Source organism: Pleurodeles waltl, chromosome 4_2 (genome assembly GCF_031143425.1).
Source record: "Pleurodeles waltl isolate 20211129_DDA chromosome 4_2, aPleWal1.hap1.20221129, whole genome shotgun sequence".
Taxonomy (NCBI): domain Eukaryota; kingdom Metazoa; phylum Chordata; class Amphibia; order Caudata; family Salamandridae; genus Pleurodeles; species Pleurodeles waltl.
The window spans coordinates 648,462,366-648,489,898 of NC_090443.1; positions in this window are offsets into that span (position 1 = coordinate 648,462,366).

Below are 27,533 nucleotides of genomic sequence, written 5' to 3' on the forward strand. Positions count from 1 at the left end.
CCACAAATTTCCTTCCACCCAGTGTTCCCCAAGTCTCCCGATAAAAATGATACCTCACTTGTGTGGGTAGGCCTAGCGCCCGCAACAGGAAATGCCCCAAAACGCAACGTGGACACATCACATTTTTTGAAAGAAAACAGAGGTGTTTTTTGCAAAGTGCCTACCTGTAGATTTTGGCCTCTAGCTCAGCCGGCACCTAGGGAAACCTACCACACCTGTGCATTTTTGAAAACTAGAGACCTAGGGGAATCCACGATGGGGTGACTTGTGGGGCTCTGACCAGGTTCTGTTACCCAGAATTCTTTGCAAACCTAAAAATTTGGCTAAAAACCAAATTTTCCTCACATTTCGGTGACAGAAAGTTCTGGAATCTGAGAGGAGCCACAAATTTCCTTCCAGCCAGCGTTCCTCCAAGTCTCCCGATAAAAATGATACCTCACTTGTGTGGGTAGGCCTAGCGCCCGCCACAGGAAATGGCCCAAAAACACAACGTCGACACTTCACATTTTTTCATAGAAAACAGTGCCTACCTGTGGATTTTGGCCTCTAGCTCAGCCGGCACCTAGGGAAACCTAGCAAACCAGCGCATTTTTTAAAACTAGAAACCCCGGGGAATCCAAGGTGGGGTGACTTGTGGGGCTCTGGCCAGGTTCTGTTATCCAGAATCCTTTGCAAACCTAAAAATTTGGCTAAAAAAACACATTTTCCTCACATTTTGGTGACAGAAAGTTCTGGTAATCAGAGAGGAGCCACAAGTTTCCTTCCACCCAGCGTTCCCCCAAGTCTCCCGATAAAAATGATACCTCACTTGTGTGGGTAGGCCTAGCGCCCGCGACAGGAAATGCCCCAAAACGCAAAGTGGACACATCACATTTATTGAAAGAAAACAGAGGTGTTTTTTACAAAGTGCCTACCTGTAGATTTTGGCCTCTAGCTCAGCCGGCACCTAGGGAAACCTACCAAACATGTGCATTTTTAAAAACTAGAGACCTAGGGGAATCCAAGATGGGGTGACTTGTGGGGCTCTGACCAGGTTCTGTTACCCAGAATCCTTTGCAAACCTAAAAATTTGGCTAAAAAAACAAATGTTGCTCACATTTTGGTGACAGAATGTTCTGGAATCAGAGAGGAGCCACAAATTTCCTTCCACCCAGCGTTCCCCCAAGTCTCCCGATAAAAATGATACCTCACTTGTGTGGGTAGGCCTAGCGCCTGCGACAGGAAATGCCCCAAAACGCAACGTGGACACATCATATTTTTTGAAAGAAAACAAAGGTGTTTTTTGCAAAAAGCCTACCTGTAGATTTTGGCCTCTAGCTCAGCCGGCACCTAGGGAAACCTACCAAACCTGTGCATTTTCTAAAACTAGAGAACTAGGCGAACCCAAGATGGGGTGACTTGTGGTGCTCTGACCATGTTCTGTTACCCAGAATCCTTTGCAAACCTAAAAATTTGGCTAAAAAAACAAATTTTCCTCACATTTTGGTGACAGAATGTTCTGGAATCAGAGAAGAGCCACAAATTTCCTTTCACCCAGCGTTCCCCCAAGTCTCCCGATAAAAATGATACCTCACTTGTGTGGGTAGGCCTAGCGCCTGGGCCAGGAAATGCCCCAAAACACAACGTGGACACATCACATTTTTTTAAATAAAACAGAGGTCTTTTTTGCAAAGTGCCTAGCTGTAGATTTTGGCCTCTAGCTCAGCCGGCACCTGGGGAAACCTACCGTACCTGTGCATTTTTGAAAACTAGAGACCTAGGGGAATCCAAGATGGGGTGACTTGTGGGGCTCTGACCAGGTTCTGTTACCCTGAATCCTTTGCAAACCTCAAAATTTGGCTAAAAAAACACATTTTCCTCACATTTTGGTGACAGAAAGTTCTGGAATCAGAGAGGAGCCACAAGTTTCCTTCCACCCAGCGTTCCCCCAAGTCTCCCGATAAAAATGATACCTCACTTGTGTGGGTAGGCCTAGCGCCTGCGACAGGAAATGCCCCAAAACGCAACGTGGACACATCATATTTTTTTAAAGAAAACAAAGGTGTTTTTTGCAAAAAGCCTACCTGTAGATTTTGGCCTCTAGCTCAGCCGGCACCTAGGGAAACCTACCAAACCTGTGCATTTTCTAAAACTAGAGAACTAGGCGAACCCAAGATGGGGTGACTTGTGGTGCTCTGACCATGTTCTGTTACCCAGAATCCTTTGCAAACCTCAAAATGTGGCTAAAAAAACACATTTTCCTCACATTTTGGTGACAGAAAGTTCTGGAATCAGAGAGGAGCCACAAATTTCCTTCCACCCAGTGTTCTCCAAGTCTCCCGATAAAAATGATACCTCACTTGTGTGGGTAGGCCTAGCGCCCGCGACAGGAAATGTCCCAAAACGCAACGTGGACACATCACATTTTTTTTAAGAAAACAGACGTGTTTTTTGCAAAGTGCCTACCTGTAGATTTTAGCCTCTAGCTCAGCCGGCACCTAGGGAAACCTACCACACCTGTGCATTTTTGAAAACATGAGACCTAGGGGAATCCACGATGGGGTGACTTGTGGGGCTCTGACCAGGTTCTGTTACCCAGAATTCTTTGCAAACCTAAAAATTTGGCTAAAAAACAAATTTTCCTCACATTTCGGTGACAGAAAGTTCTGGAATCTGAGAGGAGCCACAAATTTGCTTCCAGCCAGCGTTCCCCCAAGTCTCCCGATAAAAATGATACCTCACTTGTGTGGGTAGGCCTAGCGCCCGCCACAGGAAATGGCCCAAAAACACAACGTGGACACTTCACATTTTTTCATAGAAAACAGTGCCTACCTGTGGATTTTGGCCTCTAGCTCAGCCGGCACCTAGGGAAACCTAGCAAACCAGCGCATTTTTTAAAACTAGAAACCCAGGGGAATCCAAGATGGGGTGACTTGTGGGGCTCTGCCCAGGTTCTGTTACCCAGAATCCTTTGCAAACCTAAAAATTTGGCTAAAAAAACACATTTTCCTCACATTTTGGTGACAGAAAGTTCTGGAATCAGAGAGGAGCCACACGTTTCCTTCCACCCAGCGTTCCCCCAAGTCTCCCGATAAAAATGATACCTCACTTGTGTGGGTAGGCCTAGCGCCCGCGACAGGAAATGCCCCAAAACGCAACGTGGACACAACACATTTTTTGAAAGAAAACAGAGGTGTTTTTTGCAAAGTGCTTACCTGTAGATTTTGGCCTCTAGCTCTGCCGGCACCTAAGGAAACCTACCAAACCTGTGCATTTTTAAAAACTAGAGACCTAGGGGAATCCAAGATGGGGTGACTTGTGGGGCTCTGACCAGGTTCTGTGACCCAGAATCCTTTGTAAAACTAAAAATTTGGCTAAAAAAACAAATGTTCCTCACATTTTGGTGACAGAATGTTCTGGAATCAGAGAGGAGCCACAAATTTCCTTTCACCCAGCGTTCCCCCAAGTCTCCCGATAAAAATGATACCTCACTTGTGTGGGTAGGCCTAGCGCCTGTGACAGGAAATGCCCAAAAACACAACGTGGACACATCACATTTTTTTAAAGAAAACAGAGGTGTTTTTTGCAAAGTGCCTACCTGTAGATTTTGGCCTCTAGCTCAGCCGGCACCTAGGGCAACCTACCAAACCTGTGCATTTTTGAAAACTAGAGACCTAGGGGAATCCAAGATGGGGTGATTTGTGGGGCTCTGACCAGGTTCTGTAACTCAAAATCCTTTGCAAACCTCAAAATGTGGCTAAAAAAACAGGTTTTCCTCACATTTTGGTGACAGAAAGTTCTGGAATCAGAGACGAGCCACAAATTTCCTTCCACCCAGCGTTCCCCCAAGTCTCCCGATAAAAATGATACCTCACATTTGTGGGTAGGCCTAGCGCCCGAGAAAGGAAATGCCCCAAAACGCAATGTGGACACATCACATTTTTTTAAAGAAAATAGAGGTGTTTTTTTGCAAAGTGCCTACCTGTAGATTTTGGCCTCTAGCTTAGCCGGCACCGACGGAAACCTACCAAACCTGTGCATTTTTTAAAACTAGAGAGCTAGGGGAACCCAAGATGGGGTGACTTGTGGTGCTCTGACCAGGTTCTGTTACCCAGAATCCTTTGCAAACCTCAAAATGTGGCTAAAAAAACACGTTTTCCTCACATTTTGGTCACAGAAAGTTCTGGAATCAGAGAGGAGCCACAAATTTCCTTCCACCCAGTGTTCCCCAAGTCTCCCGATAAAAATGATACCTCACTTGTGTGGGTAGGCCTAGCGCCCACGACAGGAAATACCCCAAAACGCAACGTGGACACATCACATTTTTTTAAAGAAAACAGAGGTGTTTTTTGCAAAGTGCCTACCTGTAGATTTTGGCCTCTAGCTCAGCCGGCACCTAGGGAAACCTACCACACCTGTGCATTTTTGAAAACTAGAGACCTAGGAGAATCCACGATGGGGTGACTTGTGGGGCTCTGACCAGGTTCTGTTACCCAGAATTCTTTGCAAACCTCAAAATTTGGCTAAAAAACACATTTTCCTCACATTTCGGTGACAGAAAGTTCTGGAATCTGAGAGGACACACAAATTTCCTTCCAGCCAGCGTTCCCCCAAGTCTCCTGATAAAAATGATACCTCACTTGTTTGGGTAGGCCTAGCGCCCGCCACAGGAAATGGCCCAAAACACAACGTGGACACTTCACATTTTTTCATAGAAAACAGTGCCTACCTGTGGATTTTGGCCTCTAGCTCAGCCGGCACCTAGGGAAACCTAGCAAACCAGCACATGTTTGAAAACTAGAAACCCAGGGGAATCCAAGATGGGATGACTTGTGGGGCTCTGACCAGGTTCTGTTACCCAGAATCCTTTGCAAACCTCAAAATGTGGCTAAAAAAACACGTTTTCCTCACATTTCGGTGACAGAAAGTTCTGGAATCTGAGAGGAGCCACAAAGTTCCTTCCACCCAGCGTTCCCCCAAGTCTCCCGATAAAAATGAAACCTCACTTGTGTGGGTAGGCCTAGCGCCCGCGAGAGGAAATGGCCCAAAACACAACGTGGACACATCAAATTTTTTCATAGAAAACAGTGCCTACCTGTGGATTTTGGCCTCTAGCTCAGCCGGCCCCAGGGGGGCAGAAATGGCCTAAAATAAATTCACCCCCCAACCCCCCCGGGAGCGACCCTTGCCTACGGGGTCGCTCCCCCTGCGTGACATTGGCCCCAAAAAAAAAAATCCCCGGTGCCTAGTGGTTTCTGCCCCCTTCGGGGCAGATTGACCTAAAATCGGCCAATCTGCCCCCAAGGGGGGCAGAAGTGGTCTAAATACAATTTGCCCCCCAGGGGAGCGACCCTTGCCTAATGGGTCGCTCCCCATGTCCTAAAATAAATTCGCTCCCCCCACCCCCCAACCCCCACGGGAGCGACCCTTGCCTACGGGGTCACTCCCCCTGCGTGACATTGGTGCCAAAAAAAGATCTCCGGTGCCTAATGGTTTCTGCCCCCCTTTGGGGCAGAAATGGCCTAAATACAATTGTCCCCTCCAGGGGAGCGACCCTTGTCCAAGGGGTCACTCCTCATCTGTAAAACAAAAAAAAACAAAAAAAACAAAAAGTCCCTGGTGCCTAGTGATTTCTGCCTTGGGGGCAGATCAGCCTAATCAAAATAGGCTGATCTACCCCCCAGGGGGGCAGAAATGGCCTAAAATAATTCCCCCCCTTGCCTAAGGGGTCGCTCCCCTTGTGTGAAATTCACGTAAAAAAAAAAGGGTGTCTAGTGGTTTCTGTCCCCCTTGGGGGCAGATTGGCCTCATAAAAATAGGCCAATCTGCCCCCAAGGGGGGCAGAAATGGCCTAAATATCATTTGCCCCCTAGGGGAGTGACCCTTTCCTAAGGGGTCACTCCCCACACCTAAATCAAAAACAACAGGGGGGACAGAAAAGGCCTTCCCAAAAAATGTCCCCCCTGGGATCGACCCTTGCCCAAGGGGTCGCTCCCTTATGTCAATTACAAAAAAAAAAAATCCCTGGTGTCTAGTGGTTTCTGCCCCCCTTTGGGGCAGATTGGCCTCATCAAAATAGGCCAATCTGCCCCCAATGGGGGCAAAAATGTCCTAAATATAATTTGCCCCCTAGGGGAGCGACCCTTGCCTAAGGTGTCTCTCCCCACCTAAAAAAGAACCAAAACAAAACAAAAAGAAGAATTTTTTTTTATCCCTGGTGCCCTAGAGGGCAGAAAAGGCCTTCCCAAAAAAATGCCCCCCCCCCCTAGGAGCGACCCTTGCCCAAGGGGTCGCTCCCTTATGTCCATTTCCCAAAAAAAAAAAAAAAAACCCTGGTGTCTAGTGGGGTTTCAAAAGCCGGATTGCAAGCAATCCGGCTTTTGAAACCCTGGGAGAGACTTCAAAGGGAAGGAAATACATTTCCTTCCCTTTGAAGCCTCTCTGGGCCTCCCCCACGTGATTGAAAGAGAAATGCTGAGCATTTCTCTTTCAATCGCACTGGAAGCAGAGCTTCCAGCGCGATGGGGGAGACCCTGTGACAAATCAGCGTGCGCTTGCGCGCTGACGTCACGGGGAGTGTGGGGGGGTCGGGGGTGGAAGGGGAAGGGCTTCCCCTTCCATCCCTGACTTGGGGGGGTGGGGGGAAGCACACAGAGGGAGCGAGAGCGCTCCCTCTAGGCTGTGTGCCGAGGACGTAGTGGTTACGTCCTCGGCACAGCAGCACTGTGCCGAAGGACGTAACCACTATGTCCTCGGCACAGAAGGAGTTAAAGTCTATAGTACTGTTTTGGGAATGGCCACACTGACATCCAATGTGGCAGCTTGCACATAGCTCTGAGATCAAGCCTGGCACTTTTGTTGGCAAACAGAGCAATGCAACCCCATCCTTGCCAATGGTGGTGGATGCCATTCATCCATAGCTTAGGGCTGCTGCGTTGCCTTTCCAGATTGTGGGAATGAGACTGGAGCTCCTGGAGGAGTGACAGAAACATCGGGTTGCCAAATGCCTCGGAGGCCCAGCGGTAATAGCGGCAGCTGGAGAGCCTGAGGCTGATGTGGCTGGCCTCTCACTGTGCCAGGAGCATGACATTAATGCGGGGCTGTTGGTGCCACCAGGTGACCCTATTTGTACCAAGACTTAAGAGTGAAGTGATGGGAGTGCATCCCGCTGCACCGTGCACAGCCTGATCAGCGCCTGGAGATCCGACAGAAGTGTGGACAATGAGGCTACAACTTGGAACCTATTGACTATATTCTGCTGATGCTGGCATGCCACAGCTTTGCTTTTCTCTGCTGTGACAGGGTTGGCCCCCTTACTGCTAGGGAGCTGTGAGAAGTGTCAGGCTGTGCGTGGGGAACATAAAGTGAGCTGCATGCACCCCCCACCCATCTAACAGACTTCCTCCTACTGGAGATATGTCTCCGTAGATCTGCCCTCATGCCTCTTCTCATCTACATGCAGTTTGCTTTTCACTGTCAGCCACGCTTGCGTGATCAAACTGACACTATAAGCCCCTGTGCCTGGATATTGTTGTCTGTTGTGACCATAGGGAGTTATCCCATTTTCTACTACTTTAGGTTCCAACCATTGTAGACACTTTAATGACAGAATTCTACTCACAGAACAATAGTTTTCTTGTCAGTCTATGCCGTTCTATACCTATGCATGACATCTGAATGTTCCCTTTATAATGATTGGTGGGAATGGTATTACAGAACGTAGCTTTTGCCCATGGTGTGTGTCACCTATTTCTTGTTTAGGAATGTTACACAGGAATTGTATTGGGAATTTCAGTGTGGGAGTGGGTTGGGGAAGTGAGGATATGGAGTATCATGTTATTTGTTTAGTTTTATTCAGTCCAGAGCAGGATCACACACAACCTACTATATTCATGCAGATTGCAGACCAGACTTGTTTGAAAACACATGACACACTCCCCCTTTAGACATGACTACTGGGGAGGGTGGAGAACTAATACTGTTATCCCGGAATATTCGCAGAATCAACAACCAGCATAAAGGTAAATTGGTGATGGCATGTCTGGACCGCCATCTGGACCGCCATGACATAGACATTGTTTTTCTACAACAAATGCATCTTCTGCTCTGAAGGATGCCTTCGATCAATGCCAAGGGGGGCAGAAACCATTAGACACCAGGGAGTATTCTTTTTGCGTGAATTTCACGCAAGGGGAGCGACCCCTTAGGCAAGGGTCGCTCCCTGGGGGGGGGGGGATTATTTTAGGCCATTTCTGCCCCACTAGGCACCAGGGATTTTTTTGTTTTTTGTTTTACAGATGGGGAGCGACCCCTTGGACAAGGGTCGCTCCCCTGGAGGGGCAAAATGTATTTAGGCCATTTCTGACCGCTTTGGGGGCAGATCGGCCGATTTTAGGTCAAAACCACTAGGCAACAGGGATCTTTTTTTTGCGCCGTCACGCAAGGGGAGCGACCTTGTAGGCAAGGGTCGCTCCCCGGGGGGGGGCAAAATTATTTTAGGCCATCTCTGCCCCCCCTGGGGGGCCTGCTCCCCCAGGGGCCTGCTCTAGGCGCCAGGGCAACATTTTTTTTTTTGGTTTTTTTTTTGTTTGTTTGGTTTTTTTTAGAGATGGGGAGCGAACCATCAGGCAAGGGTCGCTCCCCTGGGGGGCAAATTGTATTTAGACCATTTCTGCCCCCCTTGGGGGCAGATTGGTCGATTTTAGGTCAATCTGCCCCACGGGGGCAGAAACCACTAGGCACCGGGGATTTGTTTTTTGTAAACAATGTCACGCAGGGGGAGCGACCCCGTAGGAAAGGGTCACTCCCGGGGGGGGTGGGGGTTCGGGGGGGCAAATTTATTTTAGGCCATTTCTGCCCCCCTGGGGGCAGATCGGACTATTATTAGGCAGAAACCTGTAGGCGCCAGGGCAATTTTTTTTTTTGTGTTTTTTTTTTGTTTGTTTGTTTTTTTAGAGATGGGGAGCGACCCATCAGACAAGGGTCACTCCCCTGGGGGGCAAACTGTGTTTAGACCATTTCTGCCCCCCTTGGGGGCAGATTGGTCGATTTTAGGTCAATCTGCCCCCAAGGGGGCAGAAACCACTAGGCACCGGGGATTTGTTTTTTGGCGCCAATGTCACGCAGGGGGAGCGACCCCATAGGCAAGGGTCGCTCCTGGGCAGGGGGGGTTGGGGGGTCAGGGTCAAATTTATTTTAGGGCATTTCCCCCCCCCTGGGGCCGGCTGATCTAGAGGTCAAAATCCACAGGTAGGCACTTTGCAAAAAACACCTCTGTTTTCTGTGAAAAAATATGTTGTGTCCACGTTGTGTTTTGGGCCATTTCCTTTCGTGGGCGCTAGGCCTACCCACACAAGTGAGGTACCATTTTTATGGAGAGACTTAGGGGAACGCTGGGTGGAAGGAAATTTGTGGCTCCTCTCAGATTCCAGAACTTTCTGTCACCGAAATGAGAGGAAAAAGTGTTTTTGGGCCAAATTTTGATGTTTGCAAAGGATTCTGGGTAACAGAACCTGGTCAGAGCCCCGCAAATCACCCCATCTTGGATTCCCCTAGGTCTCTAGTTTTCAAAAATGCGCTGGTTTGCTAGGTTTCCAAAGGTGCCGGCTGAGCTAGAGGCCAAAATCCACAGGTAAGCACTGTTTTCTATGAAAAAATTTGATGTGTCCACGTTGTGTTTTGGGCCGTTTCCTGTCGCGAGCGCTAGGCCTACCCACACAAGTGAGGTATCATTTTTATCGGGAGACGTGGGGGAACGCTAGGTGGAAGGAAATTTGTGGCTCCTCTCAGATTCCAGAACTTTCTGCCACAGAAATGTGAGGAACATGTGTTTTTTAGCCAAATTTTGAGGTTTGCAAAGGATTCTGGGTAACAGAACCTGGTCCGAGCCACACAAGTCACCCCATCTTGGATTCCCCTAGGTCTCTAGTTTTCAGAAATGCACAGGTTTGGTACGTTTCCCTAGGTGGCGGCTGAGCTACAGGCCAAACTCTACAGGTAGGCACTTTGCAAAAAACACCTCTGTTTTCCTTCAAAAATTTGGCTGTGTCCACGTTGCGCTTTGGGGCGTTTCCTGTCGCGGGCGCTAGGCCTACCCACACAAGTGAGGTATCATTTTTATCAGGAGACGAGGGGGAACGCTGGGTGGAAGGAAATTTGTGGCTCCTCTCAGATTCCAGAACTATCTGCCACAGAAATATGAGGAACATGTGTTTTTTTAGCCAAATTTTGAGGTTTGCAAAGGATTCTGGGTAACAGAACCTAGTCCGAGCCACACAAGTCACCCCATCTTGGATTCCCCTAGGTCTCTAGTTTTCAGAAATGCACAGGTTTGGTAGGTTTCCCTAGGTGGCGGCTGAGCTACAGGCCAACATCTACAGGTAGGCACTTTGCAAAAAACACCTCTGTTTTCCTTCAAAAATGTGGCTGTGTGCACGTTGCGCTTTGGGGCGTTTCCTGTCGCGGGTGCTAGGCCTACCCAGACAAGTGAGGCATCATTTTTATCGGGAGACGTGGGGGAACGCTGGGTGGAAGGAAATTTGTGGTCCTCTCAGATTCCAGAACTTTCTGCCACAGAAATGTGAGGAACATGTGTTTTTTTAACCAAATTTTGAGGTTTGCAAAGGATTCTGGGTAACAGAACCTGGTCCGAGCCACACAAGTCACCCCATCTTGGATTCCCCTAGGTCTCTAGTTTTCAGAAATGCACAGGTTTGGTAGGTTTCCCTAGGTGGCGCCTGAGCTACAGGCCAAAATCTACAGGTAGGCACTTTGCAAAAAACACCTCTGTTTTCCTTCAAAAATTTGGCTGTGTCCACGTTGCGCTTTGGGGCGTTTCCTGTCGCGGGCGCTAGGCCTACCCACACAGGTGAGGTATCATTTTTATCGGGAGACGTGGGGGAACGCTGGGTGGAAGGAATTTAGTGGCTCCTCTCAGATTCCAGAACTTTCTGCCACAGAAATGTGAGGAACATGTGTTTTTTTAGCCAAATTTTGAGGTTTGCAAAGGATTCTGGGTAACAGAACCTGGTCCGAGCCACACAAGTCACCCCATCTTGGATTCCCCTAGGTCTCTAGTTTCAGAAATGCACAGGTTTGGTAGGTTTCCCTAGGTGGCGGCTGAGCTACAGGCCAAAATCTACAGGTAGGCACTTTGCAAAAAACACCTCTGTTTTCCTTCAAAAATTTGGCTGTGTCCACGTTGCGCTTTGGGGCCTTTCCTGTCGCGGGCGCTAGGCCTACCCACACAAGTGAGGTATCATTTTTATCGGGAGACGTGGGGGAACGCTGGGTGGAAGGAAATTTGTGGCTCCTCTCAGATTCCAGAACTTTCTGCCACAGAAATGTGAGGAACATGTGGTTTTTTTAGCCAAATTTTGAGGTTTGCAAAGGATTCTGGGTAACAGAACCTGGTCCGAGCCACACAAGTCACCCCATCTTGGATTCCCCTAGGTCTCTAGTTTTCAGAAATGCACAGGTTTGGTAGGTTTCCCTAGGTGGCGGCTGAGCTACAGGCCAAAATCTACAGGTAGGCACTTTGCAAAAAACACCTCTGTTTTCCTTCAAAACGTTGGCTGTGTGCACGTTGCTCTTTGGGGCGTTTCCTGTCGCGGGCGCTAGGCCTACCCACACAAGTGAGGTATCATTTTTATCGGGAGACATGGGGGAACGCTGGGTGGAGGACATTTGTGGCTCCTCTCAGATTCCAGAACTTTCTGCCACAGAAATGTGAGGAACATGTGTTTTTTTAGCCACATTTTGAGGTTTGCAAAGGATTCTGGGTAACAGAACCTGGTCCGAGCCACACAAGTCACCCCATCTTGGATTCCCCTAGGTGTCTAGTTTTCGGAAATGCACAGGTTTGGTAGGTTTCCCTAGGTGGCGGCTGAGCTAGAGGCCAAAATCTACAGGTAGTCACTTTGCTAAAAACACCTCTGTTTTCTGTGATGTGTCCACGTTGTGTTTTGGGGCATATCCTGTCGCGGGCGCTAGGCCTACCCACACAAGTGAGGGATCATTTTTATCGGGAGACTTGGGGGAATAACAAGTGTTATTGCCCCTTGTCTTTCTCTACATTTTTCCTTTCCAAATGTAAGACAGTGTGTAAAAAAGACGTCTATTTGAGAAATGCCCTGTAATTCACATGCTAGTATGGGCACCCCGGAATTCAGAGATGTGCAAATAACCACTGCTTCTCAACACCTTATCTTGTGCCCATTTTGGAAATCTAAAGGTTTTCTTGATAGCTATTTTTTACTCTTTATATTTCAGCAAATGAATTGCTGTATAACCGGCATAGAATGAAAACCCACTGCAGGGTGCAGGTCATTTATAGGCTCTGGGTACCTAGAGTTCTTGATGAACCTACAAGCCCTATATATCCCCGCAACCAGAAGAGTCCAGCAGACGTAACGGTATATTGCTTTCAAAAATCTGACATTGCAGGAAAAAGTTACAGAGTAAAACTTAGAGAACAATTGATGTTTTTTTCACCTCAATTTCAATATTTTTCTTTTTCAGTTGTTATTTTCTGTAGGAAACCCTTGTAGGATCTACACAAATTACCCCTTGCTGAATTCAGAATTTTGTCTACTTTTCAGAAATGTTGCGGTTTCTGTGATCCAGCGTTGGTTTCATGCCCATTTCTGTCACTGACTGGAAGGAGGCTGAAAGCACAAAAAATCGTAAAAATGGGGTATGTCCCAGTAAAATGCCAAAATTGTGTTGAAAAATTGGGTTTTCTGATTCAAGTCTGCCTGTTCCTGAAAGCTGGGAAGCTGGTGATTTTATCACCGCAAACTCTTTTTTGATGCCCTTTTCAGGGAAAAAACCACAAGCCTTCTTCTGCAGCCCATTTTTCCCATTTTCTTTAAAAAACGAAATTTTCACTGTTTTTTGGCTAATTTCTTGGCCTCCTTCTGGGGAACCCACAAAGTCTGGGTACCTCTAGAATCCCTAGGATGGTGGGAAAAAAAGACACAAATTTGGCGTGGGTAGCTTATGTGAACAAAAAGTTATGAGGGCCTAAGAGCGAACTGCTCTAAATAGCCAAAAAAAGGCTCGGCACAGGAGGGGGAAAAGGCCTGGCAGCGAAGGGGTTAAAGTGTTGCTATATTTAAACATTTGGGAGTCCACAAATCTATATCTACCTAGCAAAGGACGTGTCATGGTAGGATGTGACTGCCACTACCCCCCCACACCCCTCTGCAGCACATCTCCTTGGATGACATTGTTTACTTCAGCAAAATGGGAAATTTGACAACACTGAGATAGTGTTTCTGGGTAAACACATTCAAGCCCGGACATATGGTGAGGGTAACTGACCAGTCAGAACCCTGGCCCAGCTTATGGCAATTTTCACATATAACACACATAGCCAATGTTTACAATGAAGTTGATGATGACAGAGGAGATTTCTGCAGAATTCACCAACTACTATAGTAAATTATATAGGACCCAATTGGTAGAATCAGATGCTACTATCTACAACTACCTTAATGATATTGCCTTGGTATAGTTGGAGAGGGAGCATCAACAAATTTTGAGTCCCCCCATAACTGTGAATGAAATACTGGCAGCTATAGAATGCCTGCAGGGCCTGAAAGCACCTCGTCTGAATGGACTGACTGGATAATTCTACAAGGCATTTAGGCATATTCTAGCCCCCTGCTGATTAGATGGCAATGCTGAAGGTGTGCAGACTGGAACCCTCCCTCCATGTCTCCTTGAGGCTGCTATCACATTGTTGCCTAAACCTGTTAAAGACCCTGCGTATTGCACCTCATGTAGGCAATATAATTAATAAACCTTGATAATAAAATATTTGTGAAAGGTCAAAGTACTTACCACAGGGCTCTCCTTGCTAATGGAGCATCAGTCTGACCTTGCTCCTTATAGATACACTTCCATTAACCTGAGCACTGTTTTTGCAGTAATTGATCTGATTGACCCACAGATTTCTGCAACTGCAAAGTTTTCTAGATACAAAAGGCATTCAATTTTTTAGAGTGACCATTGCTTTTCCAGGTGATGTGAATTTTTGGGCATCCCGTTAACTTTATAGTGCTCTTTAAATTATTGTACGCAAATCCAACTGCACCTATCCTAGTCAATGGTTTCCAGACAGACCCTAGCCCAATTTCTAGAGGTGCCCCATATCACCTTTATTATTCATGCTGGCTATGGATCCTCTGGCCAGCCGGCTGAAGAAGTTCCATGTCCATAGAGACCTATTCTTCTGTGCCTGGGTCCACCTTTTTTCTATGTACACGGATGATATTTAGTTGTTTTTTTGCGTCTCTGCATCTCACCTGCTATTATCCGAGAGAATATAGAGTTTGGTTGTGATTCTAGCCTGGCTATGAATTCGGCAATATATAACATATGTCCGCTTACAGAATGTCCTGTATGGGTTCCCTCTGAATAGCCAATTTGATGGGTGAATTACACAGTCAAATATATAGGGGTAATGTTACATTGAGATAGACAGTCCAACAAAATGATGGCCCTGCTCTAGAATGTCTACAGGTACAAGTAGATCTATGGGTCAAGTTACCTCTTTCCATGGAGGGTTGAATCATAAAGGTGGTCATTCCCTATTTTCTCGACCTCTTTGTCAAATTTCCCACCACACTTCCACGCATCTTTTAGCATTTACTTCACACCACTTTAACAAAGTTGATCTAGGCTGGGAAGCCACTGTGCATTAGTTGGCGTACTCTTATAGTGCTCTGTAAGGGTGATGGCTTAGAAGTTCCAAACCTGGAGGTTTACTATCTAGAGGCGCAATGCCATTATGTACAACACTGTTGTCATACTGACGCCAGACTCCCTTACTTGCGGGTGGAGCAAAATCAAGCTGGTGACATACCTATCCAGGTGCTCCTGTTGGTGGGCCTGCCTAGGGACACAAATACAGTGAAGATGTCTGCGATGACCTGTTGGACCTGGAAACAACTGAGTGGGTGACTGAGCCACCGTACATTATACTCCCCAGACATACACATTTCCACTATGCCCTGTTATCACCCACAACTGACTACAAAGGTACAAAGGCCACAGTCAAGATAGGAGATGAAAGAACTGGATGGGCTTTTTCCCAACATAAGTTTGCAACCTTAGAGCAACTTATTAGTGGAGGTGCTCAACTCATTTAGATTGTTTCCTGGGTGAGAGATGTGTGCCCGGTTTTCCTGATAAGTCTCTGGATTATGCCTCGTTGACCTTGATTGTTCATTCCACAGAACCCACTAAATGGATATCCAACATTTAAAAATTCTGCTCCACCATGTGTTCCAACATACTGGATGGCTCCAGAGCTGCCTTGAGCAGAGACCCTGGAATAGACATCTTAGACCCCAATGGATTTTCCGCTACAAGTAATCCAAACTAATGTCATTGAATCACAAGCATAAACTTTTACATTTGGAATATTTTCACCGCTTATTTTCCACACCTGCCCAGAGAGCCAAGATAAACCCTTCCCAGTTGCATCATTGTCTGTGGGTCTCCCATGAATATGTAGATTTTTTCCACCCCAAATGGGATAGCCCTGCCATACATGCATTTTGGGGAGAAGCTACAGTCACAATGGCTGACCTTGCTGGGCTTTGTGAAGTAGACCCTGAAAGAACTGTGTAGCTTCATTGTGATAGCTTTCCTAATGACAAATAAGCAAGTAGTAATGTACTGGGGAAGTCTGAGGGTACCACTTAGAAAGGACTAGATTGGCGATCTGGTGCATTTTGATAGCAATGTGAGATTTATGCGCAGTTACAGCCCCTGTCTTCTTGATCCAGGGTCATCTGCGGCCATTTGACTCCTTATTTACTTGAACTAGAGATCAATTACGCTTTCCACTTTGCAGGATGACAAGGAAGAGTCAGGTCCTCCATCGCCCTCTAATTACACTCACTGACACTGCTAACTTAGAACCTTTACAGAAAGCCCACACCTTTGCTCTTTGATCGCTACTCTACCTTTGACTGTCCTGGAGAGATGGCTCTTTTAAGACTGCTAGATTTGCGTTCATTAGGTGTGTGTTTATTTTTGCTGAAGATTCTGCAGCATATTGAGATATGTCCCGAAAATACTTTGGCACATACATTACCTGTTTGTATACATAATGAAAGCTAACAAATAACCATTTTTATAAACATCAATCCGTATGTTTTTACATAACCTCTTTTGTTTTTTTGATTATACTTTTTCTAACTTTCACATGTTGTTGTTTTTTAGAACCTCTTAATTTACAGCTCCTGTAGTGTTTTTGTTTCACTAATTTGTTTTTTATCATGATGATGCCCTGTTACCCTTTTTCTTTTTGAATTCAATGTTGATATTCTCATTGCCATACTACAGTTCTTCTTGGTACAGCTAACTTTAATACTAAAACATCATTTTCTTCTGTCCTGTATTTCTACTTTTTATGCAGCTGCATTTGATAAACCAAAATGTACATTCTTGCTACCTTTATCACGTTTCCTTTCCCTGTTTTTTTTGCTGGCCTCTCTGAAATGATTTTTTCTTGCATTATTGTTTTTGGTTTGTCCTCTTGTAATCTCTGCCTTGCTCATGGTGCCTCTCCAATTCGTTTGCTTTTGAACTTTTTTGTATAATTAGAATATTCCCTGGCGCCCTTGCATTCTGTCTTAAAGAGCATTGCCTCACTCCAAGTGCAATTCCTTTTAACACTGAGAGGTGTCTACTGTATTATCAAATAGAAAAACTCAAAAAGGGTATGGAATGCTTGAATGAAGCACAACAACTTGTATTTACTCAGCGACATTCCACTCCTTCAGTTGTTTGCCCAATATAGCATTTTGCTGTAGACCAGCCATATAAAAATCAGTCTTCCTCCTCCTTCAATAAAAAGCAACCAAGTCCAAATTGCTAAGCCAGGTGCCTTCTAATTCTGAACACAAGCAATCTCAGATCAGGCTCATCGTATTTCCATCAACAAGTATTTCACTCATGTCTGAGCATACCCATCTCCCTTTCAGTGTTTTTCAATTAGAAAAACAAAACATGGGGAGTGAAATGCTTAAATTTATCCTAGCCTTTAATTATTCTGTAACACATTCCAGTATATGTTGAACCACACTGACAAGACCTAAGTATGCAGAAACCATCCTGATACGGATTGTGTTCTACTCTACAAAAGACCTGGTCTGGAAGAACTGTTTCTATTATGACAGGTCCAAGACCAATTTACACTTGACTGGTCTTTGGCTAGATGAGAAAGTTGATGAAAAGCAATGGACTGCAAGGTAGCCCTGAGCAATTGATAGTGGCTGAGATTAATTCAAACACTCCATCATTTATTTTGTTGCAAAGTTAACAATTCATAAATTGTAAGTTTGTTAGAGAAATACAAGTCCATCCATAACAAGCTACACTTGTTGACAGGATTTACCATTTCCCAAGAGTAAAATGGACATGTCAGAATTCCCTGCTTCTCTGTTAATCAAGCAGACCACTAAGATGGTCAAGCCTGTCCCACCAGGATGAAGGGCTAAAGCTTGATCAAGCAGCCTGAAAGGCTATGCGCTCCACCCCTTAAAGGGACAGCACGTCCGGGATGCCACACAGGCTGCGAGCCCGACACATATTGATTTGTGTAGCTGTTATGTAAGACACTTTGGCCCAGATTTATACTTTTTCACGCAAAACTGCGGTAACACAGTTTTGCGTGAAAAAGTTTACAACTGGCTAGCGACATTCCAAGATGCCGGCCGGGTGTCATATTTCTGGAATGATGGTAGCCGGCGGTAAGGCTCGGCTAACGTCATGAAAAATGATGCTAGTCGGGTGGGGGAGGCGTAGGGGGAACAGGAGGTTGTAGGGAAAAGGATGACGCTAGGCTGCTATGAGGTATAAAAATGTCTCTGACCTGTTGTTCGCTTTTGAACTTTGAGCACTTTACCACTGCTAACCAGTACTAAAGTGCCTATGCTCTCTGTGTAAATTGTATGGATGATTGGATTTCCATGATTGGCATATTTTGATTTACTGATAAGTCCCTAGTACAGTGCACTAGAGGTGCCCAGGGTCTCTAAATCAAATGCTACTAGTGGGCCTGCAGCACTGGTTGTGCCACCCACATTAGTAGCCCTGTAATCATGTCTCAGATATGCCACTGCAGTGTCTGTATGTGCAGTTATTTACTACCAATTTGACTTGGCAATTGTACCCACTTGCCAGGCGTAAACCTTCCCTTTTCTTACAAGTAAGATACCCTTAGGGTAGCCCCTAGGTAGCCCCATGGGCAAGGTGCAGTGAATGTTTAAGGTAGGACATATGCTATTGTATGTTATATGTCCTAACAGTGAAATACTGCCAAATTCGGGTTTCACTGTTGCAATGCCTATCACTCTCATAGGTTAACACAGGGGGTGCCTTTAAATATGATTAAAGCATATATTCCCTTTGGGAGCGGATAGACATGTGGAGTTTGGGGTCTCTGAGTTCACAATTTAAAAATACATCTTTTAGTAAAGTTGATTTTAAGATTGTGTGTTTGAAAATGGCACTTTTAGAAAGTGGGCATTTTTTTGCTTATACAATTCTGTGACTATGCCTGTTTGTGGATTTCCTGTCAGGGTCAGATTGATGGTTGGGCTATTTGCACCTCTCTCTAGACAGTGACACAAAGGGAGTTGGGGTGTAGCCCGCATATCCTGATGAGCCATCTGTGCTAGGAGGGAGGAAAGGAGTGGCCACTTACACCTGAAAGGGCTGTGCCTGCCCTCACACAATGCAGTCTCCAACCCCCGGTGTGTGCCTGGGGCCTGGCCTGGGCAAGACAGGATTTCACAAACAAGAGAGACTTTCCTTGAAGTAGGCCTACTTCAAAGGCCAAAATGGGTATAAGAGGAGCACCCAAAACCACAGACTTTAGATCACTTCTGGACATCAAGAGGAGCCTCTGCCTGGAGAGGAGCTAAAGAGCTGAGGAGACTTGCTGCCCTGCCGGTGACTGTGCTTTGCGGAGCTATCCTGCAGCTGCTGATTCTGCCTGTGCAAGGGGACAAAGACTAGACTTTGTTGCGCTTTCCTGCTTGTGAAGAAATCTCCAAAGGCTTGCCCTGTGCTTGTCTCCTGTTGTTGAATTCTGGATTCTCTGCTGAGACTCCTGCCCTGCCCTGCCAAGTGGTGCCCTATCCAGTTTCTGGTGCCTTGACAGGTGAAGCTGGGAGCCAAAAATTTAAAATGCACGCACCGACCACCGTGCGGGGAAATTTCTGACGCAACCTCCGAGACACGACCGAAGAAACGACGCGCCGCTGGCTCCGCGGCTGAAATCAATGCACCGCTTGCAGTGTGGCTGGAAGATCGACGCTCACGGCTGGAAAAATGATGCGCGCAGCGCTAACTGAGGCTGGTAACATTGTAACCCACACAGGGATCTTTTGGTAACACCATGCGGCTGGATTTTCAACGCAAAACTTGCTGGGCGTGGAAAAACAACGCAACACCTGCCTGCCTCGGCCCTAGTGCTGCCCGGATCGATGAATCGCTCTCCTGCAGAGAGGAAAATCGACGCTCGCCGACCCGACCATCCTTACTGTTTGCCGTTTAGTTCTCCAACTTTGTAATCATTATTATTGTAGATATCATAATTGACAGAAGGATCAGTAGTTCATCTAATGTTCTTTAATTAATCATTTTTATTGCATGAACTTCGAAATAAACCACAAGTACCAGAGAACTTTGCTGATGCCCTAATTAATAAAACAGTTAAAAGAAAATTGCAGACTAAAGGCCTGATTACAAGCCAGGAGCTGTATTTTGACTCATGCATAAAACTCTATTTACACATGAGTCAGAATTAAAAGTGGAAGGTTTTTGAAGCATAATTATCAGATATGCTAAATACCTCAACAGTCGATAAATTTTGTCAGGTCAACCATGCTGACACTTAATAGGGAAAAGCACAAAACATCTACTGGATCATGTGGATTTGTGGAACGCTGAACACTTAAATCTGCATGTTATTTGCCACAAACTCTCAAAGGTGCTATTTATCTCACCCAATAAATAATGTACCTTGTGTATCATTGTTTATCATTTGTGATTAAAAACACTTACACTTGTAAAAAGGGCCTTATTTGAAAATTGTAATTTGGAGAGCTCTCTGCACTTTATGAACAAATATTTGTTTTCATAATCAAACCAGTCAATATCTGCTTTTTTTCATATTCAAGCTAACCAATATCTGCTGTGCTTCAACAATGTCACTTTTCCATGTTTTTTCTATGTCATACATTTTCTCAAAACCTATGTGTATCTCTTGATTCAAGCACAGTTATATTATTCTTAAGTTTTCTGGAGTTCTGTTACTATGTATCATGTGGAGCTACTTTCTGATGACTTTTGTTTAATTTACTAGAACAGTTATTGGGTGATTTATTAATCTTGACATAAAATGTAGTAGACAACATTGCATTTCCACTAGTTCTTCGTTTATTTATTCCTGACTTAACTCAGTGTGATAGTCAAGTCAGTCCTCCTTTAATCTGTTTCACATAAAAAAATGTATTGAAGCATATGCTGCAGTAGTTCATGTGCGTTATTTGGAGCCATAGTGCCTCTGTTGGGTGCATATAGTGCCAGGTAATGCCATAGAGAGGTTAACATAAGGAAACTTTCCTGATCTCATTATTATTTTCACTTTATCCTTTATAAACATTCCAAATTTGAACCAGGAAACAATACTCTTTACCAATAAAAAAGAAATAATTATTTGATGTAAAACATAAATATGTCCCTTATGCCTAATGATTTTATGTACAGTTATGATTTTTATTATATACTATGTATTCGTCACATATAAAATACAAAATTAATCACAATGCACTACAAGGAAGTCAAACGCAATCCTTATGTTATATTTTTGAGGACTATTAATATACCTATTCCTATATTTTATTTTGAAATGAATAAATGTATTTAAACGACAAATACTGATATAATAGTGTTAGGAAGCTAATTTATAGAAAGACAGGTGTGACTCCAATTCTATTAATGTTTTTATGTAGAAGAAAATGTCTTAAGGTGAATCATCATAATTGTTTGGCACATTGTTTTTCATATTTCTTCCAGGATCACTGATACAATAAAGAAATCCACATTACAAGTAATACGAATATAATGTCAAAAATATTGTTTACAAAAATATTGTGTCCCTATCCTTATAACGGTAAGTACACAAATATAAAAAAACTATTGTTTTACAATAATATCGATAAAAACATACAAATATATCATTTCTAAATATATTCATAATTTGAAGTAAATCATACAAATATTAAAGATTTTAACATATACCATTAATATATTGTTAATTAAGTAAATCTCACTATTAGTTATTAATATATATGTGTATGTGTGTCTCTGTTTATATATAGTTCTGTATACTGTAACACACTTATTAAAAATATATATTTGAATGTTATTTTAAATACAATTCTTTACATTTGCTACTATAAGTAATTCAATATATAATATGTGACTAAAAAATAGCAATTAAATTTTTAAACATTAAACACATTACCATCAAATACAATAGACTAATAAAAAAAACATATGAAAATTAAAAACATTACAAACACATAAAATATAAACAAATACAAAAAAAGTAAAACTAGAAACAAATATTATTCAAAAATATATTTAACCAACATTGGAAAAAAGTATTGGATTCTGGGAATAAAAGCTATACTATTCCCACTTCAGTTCACGCAAAAGTAGAGAAAGTGTAAGACTCGGAGAGGTTGCATTTATTATTTCCACTCCAAACAGTGCAACAGTAGGGAAAATGTTGGACTTCAGAGGTATTAGATTTAATATTCCCACTACAACCAGGGCAACAGTAGGGAAAGGGTTGGACTTTGGAGAGGCTAGACTTACTTTTCCCACTCCAGTCTGTGCAACACTAGTAAAGTGTTGACTTCAGTGAGGTAAGATTGACTACTCCCATTCCAGTCTGTGTAACAGTAGGGTAGGCATTGGACTTCGCAGAGGTATTATTTACTATTCCCGCTCCATTCTGTGCAACAGTAGGGAAAGTGTTGGACTTCGGGGGATAAGATTTACTATTTCCACTTCAGTCTGTGCAACAGTGGGGAAAGGGTTGGACTTCAAATGGGTTACATTTACTATTCCATTGTCAGTCATTGCAACTGTAGGGAAAGCTTTGGAGTTTGGAGGAGTTAGATTTACTATCCCCACTCCAAAGAATGAGTTATTGGGAAAAGTGTTGTACCTCAGAGGGATTAAATTCCCACTCCAGTCTAAGGGCCTGATAATGAGTTTGGCGGTCCAACCGCCGTGTTACAATACATTCAGTTGCAAGGATGAAAGTTCACAGTGGTCCCGCCACCACTGGCAGCAACACTAGACTGAGGTGCTGGTGAAATAGGCCAATACGCCTGTCAGAGGATGGACCGTCAGTGTTTCAACTGGCCCAATTATGATGTTGCTTTGGCGGTCCAACCTTAACATCCTGGTGTAAAACAAAATATGACGGTAGCCTGTGCACATCGTTGCAAATAAAAATGACGTTAATGCTGCAAAAGTGATGCTAGGCTGAATAATAACACGTAAAGTAACACAAGCTATCCTAGCATCACTTTTGAGTGCTGCAAGCATCAACACAATGGTCAGAAAATGCCACATTTGAAAAACAAACACAACATGAGACATTCCAGAAGAAAACATGGAGAACCGAGAACACCAGAGACCCCAGGATAACCCTAACAACACAAGTACCAGCCAGAATGTCCAGACAGACTCTCAGGAGAAGGGGAAGAGGAAGTGCAAATTTAGTGAGGAGTAGAATAACTTCCTGATCACTGAAGTAACAGAGCACCAACACCAGCTCTTTGTCACCTATAAATTACCATTAGGGAGGAAAGAGGCCATGTGGCAGTCCATTGTTGACAAGGTCAACAGTGTGGCAGAAGTGAGGAGAATAGTGATCGATTGTAAAAAGCGCTGGCAAGATTACAGCCAGAGGACAAAGGAGAAACTGGCCAGCAATCACAAGGCAGCATTGTAGACCAGAGGTGGAAGTCCAGTGCCCAAGGAGCAGCTGGATGAACTGGAGGATAAGGTGGCAGCTGTGATCTTTGAGGCGTTGGTGCAAGGAATCTCAGGACAGGACAGTGTAGCATATGATGAACAAAAAGAACCACCTGGCAAGTCACAGCGAGGGGCAATGTGGCAACTAGGCAATGTCATAAGATGCAGGCAGTTATGTCCCAGCCCGCAAATACTTTGCCTGCAGGTCAAAGGGCGGTATGCTGGCATCTCTATGGTTAAACAGCAAAGACTTGTAATGCACACTGACCACCCACAATTTGCAGAATCCAGTCCAGAGCCGTCACTGTACTCCCTTCATTGTGCGAAGAGTGGCATCAATCAATATTTACCTAACTTTGTAATTTTGCCACTTGCATTGCAATGTACAACAGTACTCACCCCAACTACAACTCCCACAATACACAAAAAAAAGCATGGACTGGAACAATACATTAAGCATGCACACTGCCACCTTCCACAACCTGACTGTTGCAATGCAGGACACCTTGCACCATGTAGCTACTCAGTCTCACTTAGGCCTATGCACACTAACCTAGAATTATAAGCACCAGAATGGAATGGTTGTGTCACAAGAGAAATAACTCATCTGAGAGGGGGTCCAAGTGTGGCCTTGGAGATAGCCACACATAAGGATATGGCAAGATACAAGTCTGTCGTACCCTGCATGAAACTAAATTGCACCCACCTGACCTGACGTGCAGGGTGAGTGTACAAAAGAGTCAACCACCATGGAAGGGACCATAGGACCAATTGGAGAGTTGGGGGAATGTAAGAGATGCACACCACAGTACCATGTGTGTAAAAACTAATGATGATGTGTGGGCATGGTGGGACACTGCTACTACTGTGCAATGTAGGTGCTGACTGTGCATGTCAAAATGACATTTGGTTTGAATGGGGAAACTGTGCATACTGGGGAGGTGGGAATTAACATGTGTATTGCATTGTATCTTTACAAATACATATGCACTGCTGGGTCTGACTGTGCAACATATGTCATGTGGACTGGGGGACAATGTAGCATGTGCCAGGAGGGAGACTGATGCAACATTGTCTCATGGTGCCACATGTAAAAGATATAAAATGTCAAACAGGAACTGTCACAGGTTTGGGCGGGTCTGATCAGGACTCTGGTTGGAACACCCCTTGAGGTCACTGAATATCCTAAAGAGGTAGTGTGCTGGGGCAGAAGAGCAGCTAAAGGCGTACACGGAAAGGACAGCTATAGACAGGCACAGGAAACAGGAAAGTAAAAGCAGAGCATCCCTTGTGTGAACAAACAGGAAACGGATTACTAATAGACAAACACGCTGGGGTTGTACACAGAGTAGGGCGCAGAACCTCCCACAGTGGCAGGGAATGTCAATGCCTCTATGCAATTTGCTCTTACAGATAGTCACCCTGCCAGCCACATAGAAAGGAGGCAGCAGAAGTGATTCTGTCTGTGAACCCTAGAGCACAAACAAGGATAGTACTAACATACACAAGACACGCTCTTTTGGGTCCAGCTGGAAACACAGTGGCAATTCCTGAAAAAACAGCAATAGCACACTTTCACTGTTAGGCACGAAAGACAACGTATAACACAAGAAAAGGATGGGGGCTGGAATTTCCTCCTGGAAACCAGGAGTCAACCCCAGTACAAAGGAGGACACTTATACACTGGTGAAGACTGATAGAATACTTACCAGACACAAATAACCAAGAAGAAACAGAAACAGAAGCGAACAATCTAAGAGGCAGAGGCACGAACTGGGAACAGGCTCAGGCTGAACCAAAGGCAGGACTAGGACTTGAAAACTGGGCGCAAACTGCTGGCTGGAACAACCAGAGACAGGACTGGGACACAGAGAACAGGCTCTGGCTGGAACAGGCAAGGACAGGGCTGGAATACAGGGAGTAGGAAATAGCAGTAAACAGGACTGGGAAACAGGTTCAGGCGGAAACAAGGCAGGAGCAGGACAGAGAAACAGGGAGCAGGCTCTGGAAGAAACAAACAGGTACAAGGCTAAGAGATAGGGAGCAGACTCTGGCTGGAACAATCAGGGGCAGGGCAGAGAAACAGGAAACAGGTTCAAGCTGGAACAGAACAGGCGACTGGAACACCATCCGATAAGTGGTCTGTAATACAAAGGAATCAAATTCCAATGCACGACGGGGATCTTTTGGAAATGGCTGCTTATAAGCAGTTCCAAGCTGGGCTGCACAGGAGAGGTCTCAGGTGTGTGTCGTTTCAGACACTTGCAAGTCCTGAAGGAGAGGATCCAGTGAAAAGGAGCAACTGGACTTCTCCCATAGAAAACAATGGGAAACAGAATCCAGGCTTTCCTTACTACCAGGCTGTGCATTATGGGATTTGCAGTCTCAGGAAGCAAATGTAGTACTACACAAGTATACCATGACGAAAAGAGAAGCAAACAGGAGTCAGCAAGGGACTCTAGATAAGTGTTCAAGGTGACTCCCAGGCTTCTGACAGCCCCCTTACAGCGCCCCCTAGAAATGGGATGACAGAGCCGTAACAGGAACTTGACAAGTGACAAGATACCAAGAACAACTTAATCATCATAAATTACATAGCTCATGAAAGAGCCCAGGCTGAAGTGGGTGGGCCCACTGATGTGGGAATCATATGTAGATATTCATACCACTACTGCAATGTGGGGAGAGGCCTCACCAATACCTTTGCATAACAAAGCAACTTGTAGCACTGTGTCATATGGGCACACCTATTCTATATGTTGTAGTCATGTGTGAAGTAAAATTTGGTCTTGATATGATCACTGTGTGGCAATTAACAGTGTACCAGGACCCAAAAGTGGGTAATCAAAAGAGGCATGCAATGGGATAGACCTCAGTCACATGACAGGTTATAGTCTGCAGATAAACAACTCTAATCATGATAAAATTGGGGAAATGTCAGTGAGCTTAAACTACCCAGTAGGACATAGCCCATCCCCTCAGAGTAGGCACCCAGTTCTTGTGAGAACAATGCAGAGATGCTGCCTGTTGTAATGGAATACTGTGAAACTAAGCATGGATACCCATGACAAAACATGGAAAGTCATGCAAGGTGGCTTTGCGTGGGTGTGTAAATATGGGCCGGGACAAAGTTCTACCGAAGCGTCAAAAGAAATCACATTGCAGTGGAACAGTGTGTCATTAAGGCCTTGTAAATGAGGCTCTGAAAGTGCTACATCTGAAACGTTAAATGTCAACCTGATTACCCCTGTCAACATCTAGCAGAGATCACCATTAACACATATCTATCTCATTACACCAATACCTCCTAGCCAGCTGACTGTCCTGGACTTTTTTTGGATGATGTGGATGACCAGTTGCAAACCATAAATCCTGACAAACTCAAGCAAATCCTGGGTGCCATCCAGACAAAAGCTCTGGTGGTGGGAGGCTTGACAGCCTTGAGGGGTTTCCAGATGATCTATCCAACATTCAACATACACTACCTACTAGCTTACCCAGAGCCCTGAACTCCCAGGACCCAGAACTTACATTCCAAAAGACTGTGGTAGGAGTCCAGCCTGAGCTGACCGATCAGGTGTGGGTGAGGATGGAGAACATTGTGGGCTTCCTGAAGCCAGTTCATAGGTGCATTAGTCTGAATAAGGACAACACGGCTGGAATATGAGGTACCTACTCTCTGCTCTGTGGCCTCCAGAAATTCCTGGCTGAAATTGCTGGTGTCATGAGGCAGAGACATGAGCAAATGCCCTGCCAAAGCGATACCAGCCAAATTGCTAACAGGCTGGGGGCTATCCAAAACATCTTGGAGTCCATGGAGCAGAAGCAGGACTTCTTCAGTGCCAGCTTATATGCCTACCACTGTGACCTTGCTGCTGTGTTGCAAAACCATCATATCCTCCTTGCTGCAGTGCTGCCTTATGTGTTGGCATAGATGAGAGCTGCCACGGACACAGGATCCACATCTTCTGCCCCTGATGTGTGTGTGTGCCTCCCTCTACTTTAACGCCTATAACACCCCTGTCACTAGAGGCACTAGAGGAAGAAGGAAGAAGGAAGAAGATGTGGAATGCACATCTTTCATAATGAAACATGCCCAGTAGCAATTCTCTGTGGCACATACCCACTTTCTCCTTTGCCCTATGTTTAAGGTCCTGCCAGTATCCAAACACCTGACACTGTCCTCAGTTTGACTCTCCCTCTGTTGACCTCTTACATTTGTGGACTGTCATTATGGCCAATCTTCCCTAATGGCAATGTGGTCCTCCTCGTCACTCCTCTCCTACACATGTCCCATGACATGTTCCCCCATGGACTCTGTCTGGACATCCAATGGCTTGATACATCTGTTGGGGTTGTTTTCTCTGTGTGTGTCTGAACCTGGACCATTTTTAACATGTTGCATTGTGTGAAGAAAATACACAGAATATTAACCAAAGTGACATGTATGGATTAGAGACATAGACAAAGCC